The 19,273-nt window shown below is 38.8% G+C and overlaps 1 pseudogene; it reads right to left on the bottom strand.

Annotated features, from left to right (window-relative positions):
* Positions 1 to 13,758: 13,758 nt before the first annotated feature.
* On the bottom strand, positions 13,759 to 14,931 carry LOC124527262 (protein NDRG4-like; annotated as a pseudogene).
* Positions 14,932 to 19,273: the final 4,342 nt, after the last annotated feature.

Raw genomic sequence — 19,273 nt, 5'->3', positions numbered from 1 at the left:
AGCGGTGGAACCACTATTGAACACAATGTATCAAAAGACAACATATTTCCTTTAGATCAATGTCTGCCCTCCAGTATATAATTCCTATTGAGTTTATCACTTATAAACCTATTTCAGGGGATTTATGAAGTTTGGCCATAGCTTGTCTTTGGGAGAGAAATTATTTTTAGAAAAAAAAATGACCATGTTTGTATGATAACCTTTAGCAATGAAACTTGTGATATATAAATCTCTAAGGTCACATTGATATATGAGCTTTGGAGTTACTAGCTTATTTCTGATAGTTTTGCATATATAAAATAATAGAATTATAAGATTGGAAGTGAGCTTACATGTCAAGGATCTCTGTGACCAGACTGTTATTCTATCCCTTTTATCAAACAATTTCTGTGTTCTGAATATCCTAGTGAACTAGTCACGTACCTAGGTAGCATCTTACATTTTGGAACATTTCAAGGTTTGATTTTCTTTTTAACTCACTGGAAATATGTTTTTCTATAATTTCCACTTACTAGTCGATACTGCTTCATATATTTGAAGATTGCTGCTATGTTCGAATAAGTAATCTCTAAGGTCTTGAGTTCTCCAACTCTTCTCAATATTATATTGAATGAGTGGATATATTGTTTCTAGATTTCTTGACATTTTTATTACTCTCTTTTGGAACTTTTGCTATATTTTGTTCTTAAGATCACAGATAACTAGATTAAGGAACAATCCATGTTATCACGTACAGTTTTATATCTGGCTGCTTCGGGTTTTGTGGAGCAATATACTATGGAGTGGACAGGATTTTTCACTTTTTATTATTTTATAAATATTACACTATCATATATTCTTATTATGTGACTATAACTATTTCCCTCAGTTCCTTTAGCAACAGTTTTACCTCCTGACAGTTTCATAAGAAAGGAGATCAGGGAGATATATATAGATATCTAAAGATATATTTTTATCCTATTGAGTAGGCTCCTGAATCTCTTCCAAAGTAAGGTTTTAGAAGAATCTTGTTTTGTAATACAAAATCAATGTGGAGAAGAACTCAAGTACACCTTGCTTAGGAAAACCTTATCCACATGCTCCACTGAAATGAACAATGTGACCTCAGGGGACTCATTGCGAATGGATGCATCAGGGAGATCTGGAGCAGAAAGAGGCAGAGTTTTTATTGAATGTAGCCCCATTTTGGATTTTTCAATAAATCTCATCACTGCAAAACAGACATGAATACGTATTCCAAATCTTCTGTGTATGGATAGAAATCGTCAGTATGGAAAAAAAAAAAAAGATTAATGAACGTCAAGTTTAGGTATATCACTTGACTTCTTAACTTGATGTCCATCACCTGTCAAAAATACTTTACTACAAAGGGCATTCTCTTTTATAATTACTTTACAACTATCAAAACTAAGATATCAATATCAACACACTCTTACCATCTAAGCAGACTCATACCACGTATGCTAATAGTCTCAATATTGTACTTTATGGCCAACGGACGTAGCTCCAAGTCACTTTACATTTAGTGTTCATATCTCCGTCTGGAAATATTGCTTTGTCTTTCCTTGACTTTCCTTATATTGGCACATTTAAGATTATCATAGAATGTGCCCTCGTTTGGGTTTGATATTTCCTTATAATTAGATTCTGGTTATTCATTTCTGTCTGGAATAATCATAAAAATGATGTTGTGCTTTTCTCGTCTGCATTAAGGTAGAACACATTTGGATTTGTCTCATTATAGATGATGTTCAGTTCAGTCACTGGATTAAGATGGTATACGTTAGGCTTACCCAATGTAAAGTTAGCGTTTCCCCTTTGTAATTATTATGGATTTTGTGGGCACTTACTTTCAGTCTGTGTAAATGTTATATTCATTAGACAATTAACTCCTTAAGTAACTAACAATCTTGCTGTGTGTTTATGATTTCCTATTTTATACAGTGGGTTTTGATCTGTTCCTATCAGCGTTTATTTTTGATGTTTAAATTGTCCCTGATATGACCGGGGGCGGGGGGGGGGGAGTCCTTTCAAGCCATGTCCCTTGTTTCCTTTTAACATGTACCAGCCATCTTTTCATTGAGCCCTTTCTTGCTTTTTGATGCAAATGGGTATTCCTGGCTCACCTTGTATCTTCTGAACCTCAGCCCTAGAATTAAGCATTTCCCTGAGGAGCCCTTCTTCCTTTTCATGGGGAATCATGTTTGGAATCCAACATTCAGCACCAGCGTGCTCATTGTTATTGAGGTTTTGCTTCCCCTACATCCCTCTGGGGGCAGAATTAGGGAATGAACTCATGCACAGGCATACTTTCATACATACATAGGTGTCAATATAAAGCAGATACATAATACCAGGCACACATATGCACATGCCATAGATGCCTTTATACTTAGATTCATTTTTCTGTCTCTGTCCATCAAAAACATTGAATTCACTTTGATATTTCCAATACCACTCCAATCAAACAGGGCTCATTCTAGTTTTCTTCCTTTTCTTTCCCCCCACTCCTTTTTGTTTAACTCCCTTCTCTGACAGTGATGAACCTGGTTTCCATTACATTTAACATATGAATAATTTGATCATTCTTTCATCATGCAACCAGTCAGTCTCCCCTCCCTAGAGCCACGCCCTCCCCCAAGCTGGTGCCCTCTCACTAGGGCTCTGACTCTCCATGCTATGCTTCCCCCAGGCAGACCCGCGCCTTACCTAGCTTGGCCTCCAGTAGCCTATGTGGGGTCGTGTCCTCTGCATGAAAGCTGCCCTTTCCCTTCTCAGGCCCTGCCGCTCTGTGCTGGGCTCTACACCTTCGTCAGATGAATGCTCGGGCTCTAAAAACCTGCATCACATCCTCTTTTCATGGGGCCATCTTACTTCACTCATCTTACTTGCTTGGACATTAACCTCCTGCGGTGGGCTGGCCGACACCCACCCCTGCCATGGGGCATTGACATCTCAGGCCAGGTGGTGGCTCTGTGTGAACACCCTCCTCATCCTGCTTGGGTTATGATTCCTGAGGCCAGACTGTCCCCCACCCCCGACGTGGATGCATTCCGGACTCTGCTCAGGTGTTGACGTCGTAGAGCCTCCTGTCTCCCCTGAAGAAATGGCCCTTCCTTTCCACTCGCACTGTGGCATCCTGCGCAGGTTGCTACGGATGCCCTTCTCACCCCAGTCAGGCTCTGACACTATGTGAATCATACTCTCTCACGTGTGTCTTCCTCAACTAACTTGGGTTCTCACACCCTGTGCTGGCCTCTCCCATATGTGGATGCCTTCTCTCTGCTCAGGCTCTGATCCCCCTTGGCCAGGCAGCCTCACTACACCATTCAGACTGTAACACACAACAGTAACTTTTACTCCCCAGCCCCACTTGCTTGAAAGCCTGCTTTGCTTTGTCCACTTAATGGCTTTAGAACTGAATTGCCCGGGAAGGAAAGAGAAGAGGAAGATGAAGAGAAAAGGCTAAAACATTTCTTATTTAGAACAATTTAATTAGTAACCTCTATATAAAACTAATTGCATGTTTCCGATACTGAGTTTATTCATCCCACTACCCCATTCAGTTCTCCTTCATTTCCAGTAGATGTGAAAAATGTACTCATTCTGGAACTCTGGAAAACTCAATGTGAATAGGATCTTGGTAGGAAGAGTTCGAGTCTTCTTAAATTCTGTACTTTCTGTCTTTTAGTATCTGGACACATACACAGGAGATATTCTCTTTTAGTCTCAGGGAACGTATTAAATTAGACATATGCATATTTCTAAGCAAACTGACTCTAAAATCCTACAAAAAAGTCCCTATGCTATCAACAGTTCAACTATTCATGCCAAAAACACAGCTAAACTAAGATGTGCTTCTGCCTTTCTGCATTTTATGCCAAAAGCAATTACAGTTGAAGGAATCTTAGGCTCAGAAAATTAGGAACCTGCTCATGTTGACATACATTTGCAATGTTGATGCTTCCAGTCCAGCATAGATTTTCTATTTAAGCCCATTATGTAATCCTTTTCTACTGAATTGGAAAAAAATCTGAATGTAGACTAGAAAATAGACTTTGATGTGTAAAAGCAATCATTAAGATCTACATTAAAACAAAGCATGTACAAGATCCAATTTAACAGATTAAGGTGTGTTTCCCAAGCTAAACCAACTATCAGCGTCTTTAAAATTTTTCTCCTTTTTCTGTTCCTTCTTTCTCTCCTTCCATCTCTTTCCCTTACTCTCCCTCCCACTGCCTTCTCCCTTTCCCTGCTCACCTCTCTCTCTCTCTCACTCTCTCTCAGAATACACTGTAATTCTTGAGTATCATGATTCCCATCTTTCATAAATTTTGGAGAATTATTGACTCGTATTAAACATTTTCATTCTCCTTTCTCTTTGTTCTCCCATGCCGGAGAACATAAGCTTATGTTCAGCTTATGGCATTCTTATTTCAAACTCCACTTCTCGTACATTCACATGCATTTTCCATATTACTTTCTTGTCTGTCTGTGCTGCATTCCAGATTACTTTTAAATACATGTTTTCCAAATCGCCATTTCTTCAGAAATACGTGTCTAACATAAGTCTAATATGTCTAACATGATATTTATTTCATCCATGGAGTTTTTATTTCAATATTCCTATTTCTTCTTCCTGAAATTTTCTTTGGTTCATTTTAAAATTTGTCTGCTGTTCCTTGCATATTGTTACCAAGTGTGTTTATATATCTTTAAAGCTTTATACACAGATGTTTTATATTCTACATGTGATAAGTCTAATAACTGAAGTTGTCAGAGATTCTAATTTAAAAAAATTGCTATCATTATTGTTCAATTGATGTTTTTAGTTTTAAGTAGTTCTTGGCATTTAACATATATTTATTTAGATGTACTTGGTCTGTAGGACCCCACAGGGTGGGAAAAAGTGAAGATTTTTAAAAATTTTAATTCTGGTAGAGTTAAAATGCTTTTTTAAGGGAAATTTTTATTTGCTTCTGCCAGATGGAAGATTCTTTCAAGCCTGGACAAGGTTAATCTAATTTAATATATGTGAATTTTATAAATGTAAATTTTAACTCCTGAGACAAGAGTGAATTCATAGTTAAAAATTCTCATGCACAAGAACTTTTTCTCGGTCATTGTATTATTATTACCATCACCATCATCTAATGGGGCTCATGATTGAGACATGTTTTGACTATACAAAGGTAGATAAAATGTGAATTTTAAGGGAAAATTATTTAAAAAACCTCTATAGGTTCTTGATGTACTAAGAACTAGAAAGAGAATAGAAAACATATCAGAGGGAAAGAGTTATCTGTGTTAATCCTTAGATGGTTGGTATTCCCAAATTTCTTTTAACACTAAAATTTAATTCAGAAGATTTCTTTTTAATTTCTCTCCTGTAACGTTGCATTTTTATTGCCTTATCAAACTGACTCATGTTCCTCATATTCTCTCCACTATAATCAATTGTTCATATTCCTGTCAGACTCCCATTTCTAAAATACAAAACCAAATGTATGCCTATATGACAAAAACAAACAAACAAAAAAAACAAACAAAAACGACAACAACAAAACTTATTGCTTAGGATGGCATTCACAGTTGCCTGCATTCTAATTTCACTTCTTCACGCCTTTCATTTCTGTGATATATGTAACCCTGAAGGCAACCTGCATTCCTCTTAAGTCCCAAGTACATGTACACGGCACTGCTCTGTGAGTTTGTGCACCCCCAAGTATCCCACCATTCTCCCATTTCCTCAGTGAAGTTCTTCTATTTGTCATTCATTAAACATACAGATTAATTACTCTCTTCTCTAGGAAGCATTCCCTTGTTACTTTCCAGGAATAATTAATCATTTCTTGTCAATTCTTTCCTAGCATTTTGTATAAACTAACCATATTATGTTATGTTATGTTATATTTTGTTTTATATTATTGGTCACCCTCCCCTGTTAGAACTTAAGATTTTTGGTGAACAAGGATAATGACTATTCATCATTGTATCCTCAGAGTCCGCCACAACACTTAGATTCATGTGATATTGAATGAAAGATTGAATGATGCCAAGAGTTAATAAATCGTCAAGTCCCAGAAGATGGAACAATAAATACAATATTCTAGGAAGATAAATATTGGGCATGTAAATGGTAAAAGTGAACAGTCTTGGAATGCCACCTGAGGAATAGGGGAGTTAATGATATTGGAAGAAATACCCTGATGTCCTTATTTTTATTCAGTCGGGTGTTTATTTTCAATTAAAACAGCATTAAGAAGCAGTGCATTCTTTTAAATGGAATTTACTATAAGCCTTCTATAGCAAACAAGTAGAGAATCCTGTGACAAAGAAGTGAGACGTAGGTGAGGGCAAGACACTGAGATCGGCAGCCTGACTCTGCCATTTCTTGTTAAAAGCAGAGGAAGCTACAAGGGTTTTTATAATTTATAGAAGAAAGTGGAAAGTTTTCACAGTAGAATGCAAAATTGTCATAAAATAAAATCATTTTTCAAGTGCATAGACAAGACTAAAGATTTTCTACCATTTTTCCTGAAAGCTGCAATCCCAAAGTAGAGTGTTGGGCATTATGGCATTACAGAGTAGAATATTAAAAAAGAGCAGGAGATTACAAAAAGAAAAATCACAAAGAGATCAGGAATGGAAACTCCTTTAGCCATGTTAATAAAGACTTATTACCATTTCCTTCATTGGGAAGTCGCAGAAGTTTCTAATAAAACAATCTAGCACAGTATACTTTGGTGAATTCACTAGTCTCTACAAAGGTGGTGGGTTTTGGTTGTTTGTTTGTTGTTTTTGCCTGTGTGAATTAGGATGTCTTCAGAAGTAGGCGCCATTTTGGTGAATTTGTATGCTCTGAAATTCTTGTTTCTCCACCTTGATGAATCAGCACACCTGAATGCTGTCAATTGCAGTTAAATCATTGAACTATGATGTATAAAAACACGTACCTGATTATTGGTGAGACAAAGCTTAATTTTTTTTTCCTCTCAGAAATTAAAAACTTCAGGTTCTGTTCTTCAAAGAGAGAGAAAGTTCTCTTAAAACAGATTTTCTTAAGGCAGGCACCAGCTTAGTTCTGGGTAGAAGCATAAAGAATTTTTGGGCCTACAGGCTGCCTGCCCCTTTCTGAGACTCCTTGTAATTCCGTGTGGAGTGGAAACATTTGCAAAGGTGTTCCAGGGCCTTCTGGACTACATAGGGCAAATATCATGATGTGAGATTAGGGAAATCTGTTTAAGGAAAACAGAATGACCTGTACTAAATTCCACTGATGGGAAAGGATGTCAGAGCCTAGTGTTTGGGCAGAAGTGACCAAAGTCCTATTATGAGTGGTTGGAATAGCTGTGGTGGCTAAAATCAGAATCTGTTTATTTATTTATAATGAAAAATATGACTTCTAAAGAAATAAAATTCTCAGTATAACACGTTCCTGCAGAAGAGCTAGGAAATCATATTATCAGAAGGTTGCTTGGTGAGTAGGGAAACAGAAATAAAGTATATATGACAATATTTAATGGCATTACATTCTGGGAACTCCAGAATCTGTCACCTGTTCCCGTGGCTCCAGGGGGATCATCCGCACTCTGGGCCTGGCATGGAGGAGCCCAAGCAGGCAATGTTTGCATCGTTTTTTTACTGCATTGTTGATTGCAGTGCACTAATGAATATATATCAGTGCAGTGATTCTTAAACGTTTGGGTTTCTGGACCCCATTATACTTACTGTGGGCCCCAGAGAGGTTTTGTTTCATATGGGTTGTATCTATCAATACTTACTGTATTAGAAATTAAATGGGAAACTTTCATGTATTTATTAATTAAAAATAAATGCTAAGCCCATTATTTAAAAAAAAATGTTTATTCATTTTTGAGAAAGAGAGAGACAGAGACAGAGACAGAGACAGAGATGAAGCAGGAACAGGGGAGGGGCAGAGAGAGGGAGACATAGAATCTGAAGCAAGCTACAGGCTGAGCTGTCAGCACAGAGCCTAATGCGGGGCTCAAACTCATGAACTGTGAGATCATGACCTGAGCCAAAGTCAGACGCTTAACTCACAGAGCCACCCAGGGGCCCTTAAGCCCATTAAATATTAATGTAGCACTTTTAATGAAAAACAACTGTTGCATAAAAGGCATTGTTTTATATTTTTGCAAATCTCTTCTATATTTGGCCACCTAGAAGACAGATAAATTCCCATATTGTTTATATTCAGTCTCTTGTAATGTATTGTTTTTGTAGTATCTGAAGTAAGTCTGGCTTCATGTAGATATGTAGTTGCAAAAAGGAGTACAGTATTTTAAAGGCTTTTCAGATAGCTGTGGACATTTGATTCTTTACAAAATTTGGGAGGTGGTAGTTTCTGAAAGGTAAGTTACAAAATGTATTTGGAAATGTATCAGTAAATTATACTCTGTTACGTTGAAATCCATTAGTCTTTCTTGAACTGAGGACAGTCTTTTACCCATGCAAGACTTTTTTTATTACCATACATTGGTAATTTGGAAAATATTGGTTCACTAGATTATGCTTTCCTTCCTTATGTTGACTTAGGGGTCTATTAATCATACTTAAAATCACTGTTCTGTAGAATACACTCCTTCTATAAAAACATTAATATTTAAGCCAGCCTGTATTAAAATAGTCAATTTAAAAACTAAAATATGTTTTAAATTAAGAAGAAATATATTTTAATGTTTATAATAAAGAATCAAAATGTAGACTGTAAGAAGTATGCCCCCCCCCAAAAAAAACATTAAGCACCTGCAGAAAAAAATCTAATCTGTTGGTGGGAGTATATTACTAGAAACTGGAAAAAAGTAATTTAATTTAGAATAATTAAAAAGACTAAGTTTTTTTGCTGGGGCATCTGGATGGCTCGGTTAGTTGAGTGTCCGACTCACAGTCTCACAGTCTTGGGATCGAGCCCCGCTTTGGGCTCTGTGCTGATCATGGAGCCTGCTTGATTCTCCCCCTCTCCCTCCGTTGCTTGTGTGCTCTCCATCTAAAAATAATAATCATAATATAAAAATGAAATAAAAAGACTAATTTTTTTATCAATGGGGATTATCTTTTATTATTAGATATGTAACACAGAAGACATGTTACATAGATATGTAACATAGAAGAATGTCTGGCATGTGATAGATCTTTGGATGTCTAAATGAATATCTAAATGATACTTAAGACTGTTTTGAGGTTTATATAGTGGGTGGCAGACTAGTTTTTTTTTTCTTAACTGTTCCTTAGCAGACAAAACAACAACAACAACAACAACAACAACAACAACAACAACAACTATTTTAGATAAGAATCTGACCTTAAGGCATTCTTATCATCTTCATGGATAGACATATTGGAACTTCTTTGTGTGTCAGTGGCTTTGTTCTTCAACCTTGGCAGGGAAGTGATAAGAAATTTTGCTGTCAATAACTTAAAATAGTAGTATTTTCTAGTTTCACTGCTATTTGACTTGTGCTTTTGTTTATTGCCTGAGACATGAAAAATATGATTTAGTTGGTGCTGACTGCTATCATAAGTTAAGGCACACTGTGCACTGTGTATTCCGATTTTATTTGCAGCGAACCAGGCAGGAGGCAGTAGCTTTTGATCAGTTCTAAGTGGCACAAGTGAAGTGACCCACTGCACAAAGTTCTTAATAGGAATTTTGCAGTTTTTAAGTGCTTGAGTACTAATAGCACAAAATAAAATTATGGGCCTGAATTATTATGGCTTCATACTATTATTTTTCCTAAATCATGTTTTGTATGACCATTTTGCCATGTGGGGATGTCAATCCATAGAATGAAATTTTACTTCTATGCCTGAGCCACTGTGAAACACAAAGTAATGTTGCCAAGAGGCATCTATATATATGCAAGTCAATACCTAACACTGAGTGTTATGAGTTGAACTGTGTGTTCCCAAAATTCAGAAGTTCAAATCCTAACTCCCAATATCTTAAAATGTTATCTTATTTGGATATAAGATATTTACAGAAGTAAGGAAGTTAACATGAGGTTATCTGGTGTCCCTGTAGGACACCAAAAAGGGAAATTTGGAGACAGACGTGCAGAAGAGAGAGAATGTTAAGTGAAGATAAAGGCAGAGATTGGGGTGATACCCCAATTTGCTTCTAACCAAAGACTGATGACAAAACCACCAGAAATTAGATGTGAGGCACAGAACAGATTTTTTCTTATAGCCCCCAGAAGGAATCAACCCTACTGACACTTTGATCTCAGACTTTGAGGCTCCGAAACCGTGAGATAAGACATTTCTATTGTTCCAAGTCCCCCAGTTTGTGGTATTTTGTTACAGCAGCCCTAGCAAAAGAATACACCGAGAAGCTTTACCATTTTTTTAATTGTTGAATTAAATTATTTATTTTTTTCCAGCTTCTTTTTAATTTGTTTTTTTAATGTTTGTTTATTTTTGACACAGAGAGAGACAGACAGAGCATGAGCGGGGGAGGGGCAGAGAGAGAGGGAGACACAGAATCCGAAGCAGGCTCCAGGCTCTGAGCTGCCAGCATAGAGCCTGATGCAGGGCTTGAACTCACAGACTGTGAGATCATGACCTAAGCTGAAGTTGGACGCTCAACCGACTGAGCCACCCAGGAGCCCCATTTTTTTTCCAGCTTCTAAGGATGCATTCCCGTTTAGTGGATGCGAAGCTAATTGAAGGCTAAAACTCTTTGTCTTGTTGAAAGTTTGTTAATGTTCGGTGTTTTTGACATGAGCATTGGTATGGTGAAATTAGTATTTTGGAGGCTATGGAAAATGAGACTGCTGGTATTTGCAAGGTTTATGGAGGTTTATGGATAGAAGCATCAGATGAAGAACACATTATAGATATTGTCGTCAGTCTGAAATATACTGAGAGTCAGTTATGATTGTGCCCAGTGGGAAGCTAATTGCAGTGCCTTTCTGATTAAAGATGCCTAAAGTAGCTGGCTTCCTACTTGGCCAATTGATTATATTCCACCATCATTTTTCCTCCCATAGATGAATCACATGGGATATAGTCAATATACAGAATGGTAGTTTACAACTCTCATGCACTGTATCATGGAAAGAAAACACAGTTTCAAGGCATCTCAGCATTATGTCTTTAACATCAATGAGGTAGGCAGAAAAATGGTCCTTCAAACATGTCTATGCCCTAATCCCCAAAACATGTGAATATGTCACCTTCCATGGCAAAAAGGACTTTGCAGATGTGATTGAAAGTATGAACCTTGAGATGTGAAGGTAACCTCGTATTGTTGACGTGACTCCAGTCTAATCACATGAGTCCTTAATATTGATGGAAACTTCCCAGCTGAGTTCAGCATCTGAGGGAGATATGATGAAGGAAGAAGGATCAGACAGATGTAGTATTACTGTTTTGAAGTAATTACTGTTTGAAGCAGTATTTCTGCTATGAAGACGGAGGAAGGAGCCATGAACAAAGAAATGTGGGCACCGTCTGGTAGCTGGAAAATTCTCTCCCCTGGATACTCCAGAAAGGAACATAGCTCTGCCAACATTTTAGCCCAGTGAGATCTGGATTGAACTTCTAACCTACAACACTGGAAAATGGCAAATTTGTGTTGGTTTAAGCTTTGAGTTTGTGGTAATTTGTTAGAGCAGCAATAGAAAGCTAATACAATTGATAAATTGCCAACAAGTATTTTTTGATCCTCTAATTGTGGAAAGTTCTTTAAAATTATATGTAACAGATTATAAACAATGATAATAATTTATTGTGAAACTGAATGAGATATGAGACTCAGTATTTTTAAACCCCTTTTAGCAATATAGCGATATATTTTTTATATATTGTTACATATTAAATATTTTATAAATTTTATAAAAGTTTATAATATTTTTAAAGTATTACATATTAAATATATTTAGCAATAGCAATATATTTTTTTAAATTTTTTACTTTGACAAGGGTTTTTATTTGTTTTACATTTTGTCATCTCAGAGTTTCATGTATTCAGCCACTAGAATATACAAAATTAGGTTCTTCACTTTGTACAGAGAGGAAGATAATAAACTCCATTAAAAGTTCACTTTGACCAGAGAAACAATCTCTGATGGAAAACCACACACAGGAGGATATATATATATATATATATATATATATATATAATATATGTATATATTTATATATATATGTTTATATATTTATATATAAATAATGTATAGATATTCACAGATATCTCATCTGAAAGAACACAGAGGGGATAAATCAAGATTTTCAGCACTGTCTATAGGACGAGGGACTAATCCTACCAGCTTTTCAACAGTCACATTGAATATTCAAAGGAAGCACGTGAATGAATAGAACTGGGGACAGACTAATACTCTGCCAGGCTCTGGACCAGTCTAGTAATGGGTGAAGATTCTAGAAGGGGGTGATATTTGCAGAGGAAATGTGGCTGCAAGTGTCCTCTCAGCCTCAGAGCACCCCATACACAACTGCTTCCTACACCAACCGGGAGTTTTCATTGTTCTCTCCCTTCCTTTACTTGTTTTACAGTTTGTGGCCATTGACTTAGGCTCTAAGACAAACGGCTCTGGTTTTTGGGCCAGGAGATTCTTCCCGATAGTGTGGCTGGGTAGGAAGTATATGGCATAGTCCTGGGCTTCTGGTAAAAGGAGGAGACCAGGTACGTGGAGAGCCTTTCTTCTCTGCCTGGCCCTTATTCACTTGAGGAACCTTCACTTCCCATCCCAGGATCCAACAAGCTGCAGCCCAAGCCACTCCAATGGTCCTGAGATATAGATGTGGGCCTGCAGAAGTCTCACTACCTTGGATCATATTATCTCCAAATAAAATTCTCTTCTTTCTTAGTGATGGCCACATAAAATGTTGTCATAGCTTGTCCAGAACTCTCTCTAGCAACTCTCACCATGTTTCTGATGGCCTCGGACACACTGCTGCTGATCGGACTGTCCTCCAGGGAACCTGGGGTCCAAAACTGGGACTCTCAGCCCCTGCTGCCTCAAGCCACATACTGGCTCCCAAAGGGAGACACAATGAAGGTCTCACAGGTGTGTCCAACCCTCATGGGCTGTCCTAGCATTTAACCTCAGCCCCCAAGTCAGGCTCCTGTGGAGATAGAGGATCAGGCAAACTTTCTACCTCAGGGCCTTGGCTCAGACATGGGACAGGGCCAGGAGGTGGTGGAGTATATGGGCTGGAAGAGACAGTCTCTGGGGTTCCTGCCCTTAAGGTCCTCCTGTGTGCTGTCTTCCTTGGTCAGAGAAATCCTATTCAGCCCCTGTCTGCCTGACCCTATATCACCATGACAGCCGAGAGAACACCAGGAAAACTGTTGCCTCCTCGGAGTGTCTGGAGGAGACGCTGTTCAGATGATTATCACATGTGCTACAAGATAGAAATGGACATGCTTGGTGGAGGAGATGCGGAAAAAGGGGGCCTGCGGATCTCCAGGGCCCCTGCCCCTTAGTGCTTCCTACTGCTGTTTCCTGGTTGTCACCCCTGTGCCTGAGCCGGACCCCGTGCTTCTGCTGACCCAGCACACCACCTCAAAACGCCAACCCATCTTCAAACCTGCCTGCCCAAGGGGGTCAGCCATGTCTTCTTCAATCCAGGCTATTACCCTGGATCCTGCCCAGAGAAGGACTGGAACTCTTTCATCAGCAAATCCCCTTCCTCCCTGCCCCCGGCCCTGACTGTGGGGGTCTAACTCAGCCGAGTTAACAAGGTGAATAATTTGGGGAGGAGTGAGCCTCTTCAACCATCTGGGGACTGTTCTGCTACAGCATCTAGGATGAATCCCCTCAGCTCTTTATCAAAAGAGAAGTAAACCTGTTTTCTCCCCTCGGCCTCACAAAAATATACTAAAGGCAAAACAAGCTGGCATGAGGATGCAGTGGGATGTTGATGAAGGCAGGGGCAGGCGGGCATCTTTGCTGGGCCAAGGCCTTCAACAGAACTCCATGCTGTGACTGAGCAGGCCCAGCCTGAGTGGGTGCAGGCCTGTGGGTGAGTGGCTGCCTTCCGCGGAGCTGGCAGTGGTGAGAGACGCAGTACAAGAGCAGGCGAGCCTGGTCCTGCTGGCCAAGGGCATGGAGCCCACGCCTGGCAGGAAGTATTTGAAGGCCTCACTCAGCTTCCCTGGGTGTGTGATGGTGGGGGGTGGGGGAGCCCTCTGGAATCTGCCCCCTTCAGGAAGGTCGTGGTGGTTGAATCCAGTTTGCAGCCGGACTCCACCGTCCCATCCTCAGCAGGCCCATTATCCCCAACCACCAGCATCTTCAGACAGCAGAGGGTCTTAGCATTGCGTCCTGTTCTAGGTCCGTTAAAGTCCAGGTCTCTGCGGGTGTTGTACATGTTCCAGAAGAGCTGCAGGTTGGCACGGCTCACCACGCTTCCCGAACTGTTGCCGGTAGCTCTGCACCAGCACTGTGTTGTTCACCAGCTCCTCCCGGCTTGAAAGGTGGGATAGCACGTGGCAGGTAAAGTGCCGGTCAGGCTGGACAGCTGTTGTCGTCGGGGTCAGTGTTCATCAGCACCAGCCCTTTGACCAGGTAGGGGAAGGAGAGTGCAAACTTGGCCAGCACGTAGGCTCTGGATCGCACTGCAATGCCAGTCACGGACTTGCTACACCATGCTGGGGAGCATGGCAGCCAGCTGCTCCATGGAGGGGAGCTGGTACTCCTGGCGAAACTGCGATGCCCCCACCCGCTGCCCAGGGGCATCCGTGTCACACACCGCAAAGTGCTTAGTGGTCGCCTGCGTGTCCTCAAAGTTGAAGAAGGTGTTGGAGCACAGCTTGTGATTGAACCCCACGTCATGGTAGGTGAGGATGGCCAGACAGTTTCCCTTCGGGGAGACCCAGATCATCATGTGCAGCAGGTGACAAGGCTTCCTGATGTCACGTTCCCCATCCCAGCACTCCGTCATCTCGCGGAGGGAGAAGGCACAGTGCCTCTTCCAGGAAGGGCAAAGTCCTGAGTTACCAGAGTCCAGAGGGAGGGGACGGCGTGCAGGAGATATGGTGTTTTAGCAATCTTTCAGGCAAAAAGATATAAACAGTTTTCCTAAGACCACCCGATATTAGTCTAGTTTTGTCTAACGTCGCACCTTGCTTCCTGTAAGTCCTCTATTCTGCTGCTTCTCAGAATTGCTGATACTGAAGAGCTAACACCCTGCATAGATCATGATGCGTCATGTTTATTTTTAATAAAAGTGGTATTCCAAAGCAAACTTGGATGTCTTAAGAGTAAATAAGTAATATTTCAAGCACTATTTTCATTATATATAACTTATCTTTGGAGTATGTTCGGGGAGGCAGAGTGAAAGGTAGTTTTGAAGCATATAGCGTTTGTTAACTATTTTGTTTTTAATTTGATGCATCCTCTTAGAGCAAGAAATGTTTCCTCAAATATCTACCCATTGGGCAGAAAACACTTTTTTAGGCACCTCTTACTTCATGGAGGTTAGCCACAATGTTTTCTTTTACCTTTCTTTGGGAAGGTCATGCATGTGTCCTCTGGGGTCCTCCTCTGTATCCTGGGGATACAAATTATCTTATGTCTCTTAATACCATGATTTATAGAAGCCCAAAATTCTCCCTAAGATTGATGCAAGTTCTCAGGGGACTTACATATTCATAGTCTTCTCTGCCTCCTTGGGTTTCTGATTTTGTATATGTTGAACCACGTTGATCACCATTAGCCTCTTAAAATTTTACAGCATGAACACAATATGCTTTCTTAAAGATTTCAGTGGTAGAAAACAGTGGGGTTTGTATCACAAGGAACTTCAAATGGAACTGTAGGCATCCTTATTCTTGGAAAGCTCTTTCACATCCCCTCCATTATTGGCTTTAAAAAAATATTTTTTTTGTTGTGGTAAAATATACATTATATAAAGTTTACCATTTTAATCATTTTAAGTGGCACTGAGCACATTCATCATCTTGTGCAACTATCACCACCATCCATCTCCAGAACTTTTCGTTTTCTTAAACTGCAATTTGTACCCATTAAACAATAAAATTAACTCCCCCTTTTCCGCTCCCTCCAGTCCCTGGCCACCACTATTCTACTCTATGAATTTGACTATTCTAGGAATTCTGGGAAGTCTACAGTATTTGTCCTTTTGTATCTGGTTTGTTTCATTTAGTATAACGTCTTCAATGTGGTAGCACACATAATGTGTCAGAATTTTGGTCCTTTTTAAATCTGAATACTTTTCCATTACACGCATATTCAACATACTGTTTATCCATTCATCTATGAGTGGATGTTTGAATTTGGGTGGCTATCACAGAGTATCATAAACTGAGTGCCTCATAAACAACAGAAATGTATTTCTCACAGTTCCGGAGGCTGGGAAACTCAAAATCAAGGTGGGAGTGGATTCAGTGTCTGGTGAGAGCCCATTTCTTGATCCATAAGCCACCATCTTCTTGCTGTGTCCTCACAGGAGGAAGGGAGCCCCTGGGATCTCTGTCACAAGAGCTCGAATTCCATTCATGAGGGTTCTACCTTCGTAACCCAATCACTTTCAAAGCCGTCACCTCCAAATAAGACTTCGGTATATGACTTTGGGAGTATACAAACATTCGGTCTATAGCAGCACTTCAGGCATTTTTTTTACCCCCGGATCATCTCACTTTGTCTTTTCTTTTCACTGTTATGATCTTTCATCTTGCTCCATCCAACCTCTTTGCAACAATAAAGACATTTTCTCTCCTTATCTTAAACAGGGTAGTTTGGCCTTCTCTGAAGCCTTTGTAACTAACATCCTTGCTTTCCTTGGATCGAAATTGCTACCTTTAGGGTTGGTTAAACAATTTTTCCAAATTGATGAATTCCTACCCCAACTACTGAAGAAACTATTTTGTTTGTACTTTTTTCAGGAGGCCATAGCTTGTCCATTGTGAAGGTCTGAATTAAAAGCGGAATGCCAACTCAGCATATTTTCCTTTACAGTTTATTATTCCATGCGGATTAATGAAATAGAGAAACATTTCCTAAATACTCTGGTCATTTTAATGTAACAAACTATTTATTTTTAAGTAATACAAAATATTATGTAAGTCTTTAACCAGAAAGAGTAATTGAAAAATTTTAACTTCTAGAATACATGGATAGCATGGCTATTTAACTCAGGCCACAGAATGCATAATATTTCACAAAATATCTAAAGTAAGATAAGGAGAATCTTCGGAGGTTGTGGAAAATAAATTGGCAGAGGATACACTGCAAACAACTATTTCTATTGATAACAAAAAGCCAAAAAAAAAAAAAAAATCAGGTTTTTCACATTACATACTTCAACCTCCTGAAAAATTTGTTTTTTTCTGAGCAGTGTAACATTTTTCACAAGATTCAATGTTGGAGAGTTAGTGTTTTATCATTAAACTCAAATATCTAAAAACTCTAGTCTAATTTTACACATTAGTATTCTTTTTTGTTGTGGAAGGAACAGCAGCAAATATATTTATCTACAATGACATTTATTATCTGAAAGAGTTGTTGACTGATGTAATGCAAGAATCTGGGAATAGATCCCGCTTCAGATAGTGAGAGAAGCAGGAAAAATATTTAAATCCATTCTACAATAAGTTAATAAAGATAAATGGTGGATGGATAGATGATAGATAGATAGATAAATAGATGATAGATGGATGGACAGAAAGAATTGCAAAAGTGTTCTAGATACAGTTTTTTTTTTTTAATGTTTATTTATTTTTGAGACAGAGAGAGATAGAGCATGAATGGGGGAGGGTCAGAGAGAGAGGGAGACACAGAATCTGAAACAGGCTCCAGGCTCTGAGCCGTCAGCACAGAGCCCGATGCGGGGTTCGAACCCACGAACTGCGAGATTGTGACCTGAGCTGAAGTCGGACGCTTAGCCGACTGAGCCACCCAGGCGCCTTTCAGCTTGTACATGGTTTATAAGAGAACAGATTATTAAAAATAATTATGGATTCTAAGACATAGGTAATAAATAGAATCCCTTAAATATTAAAAAAAATGAGGCTGAGTAAGCTTCACACTGTATTTCAGAGGAAATCCACAACCTATTAAGAAACCCCATCCTGATGCTGAGGATCAGATTATTTTGGATTATATGTGTTTCCTTTCTGAAATAGTGATAAACTCTGAATTTGTTAATCAATTGAGATGTTCTAATTTTTTCAGAATAACTACTCTTCAGCATTTGGATCTCATGATCCCATAATTCTAAAAATGGTTTAGCGTTTTTTAAATATCGAACATTAGTTAATTCTTTTAAGATAAATTTCAAGTTCCTACAATAATGCTGGTAGGGAAAAATATTTACTTTTTAAGCAAACTAAATGTGACGACTAATCATTCAGGCTATTTACCACCTGATGCAAATATTGAAGGATAGCTCCTGCTTGTCTCTAGTGTGATTCAGCAATAAAGAAATATCATCTACTTCCTAAAAGGTCAAGTGGATTATTAATTAAAAAGTAATTACACCACTTATGAATTGTGTAGTTAATTTGCATTCAATAATTCTTGATACTAGTTTTATTAGGCATTGCTTTTCTTGGCTATTGTTAATTACATAGATATGTTCATCACAATATTTATAGAAAATGAAATGTGCATTGAAATTAAAAACTAACAAATTTTTCCAGGCTCATAGTATAAGCTCGCTAAAATGAATGTCTTCTAACTTGAGTGAATTAGGCACATTTACAATTAATTTTACTTCGATGGATGTAGAAATGCATTCTTTCACATGACTTACTCCTTTTTATTGCTGTAGATTTTAGTATTGATTTTCCCTATCGTGTCATTTTCACTGATTTATCTGTCATATACTCACTGCATCTTTGCATAAATCTCTTTTTTTCACACACACACTAGTACATTGTCATTTATTTAAAGAACGTGTGTGGTTGGTTTGGTTTTGGGTAAAAAAAAAAAAAATGAGCACTCATTTGTTTGCCTCACAGAGAAGCTATAATGTTCATGTTCTATATCAATTCTGGTGCCTAGGCAGCTGTCCATAAAGTAGATTCAGATGTCTCACTTTACCTGTTCTTCCTCTGAATTCTCTAACAAATTAGGAGAGCCCTTGAGATACTCGATGTTATGATATCATAAACTGTGGTCAACACCTGGAGTACGTATTCGCTTGGAATATGATGGCAGGTAGGACTCAAGAATACAGACTTCCCCATGGACTGTAATGATACCTTAAATTAATTCCGCGCCTATAGTTCGTTTTATAAACATTGGCACCTTTAATCCTTACA

Source organism: Lynx rufus, unplaced genomic scaffold, assembly GCF_022079265.1.
Source record: "Lynx rufus isolate CCGP_SWC_20201006 ecotype Redwood Valley unplaced genomic scaffold, mLynRuf1.p SCAF_5, whole genome shotgun sequence".
Taxonomy (NCBI): domain Eukaryota; kingdom Metazoa; phylum Chordata; class Mammalia; order Carnivora; family Felidae; genus Lynx; species Lynx rufus.
This window is presented reverse-complemented; position numbering and strand designations above follow the sequence as displayed.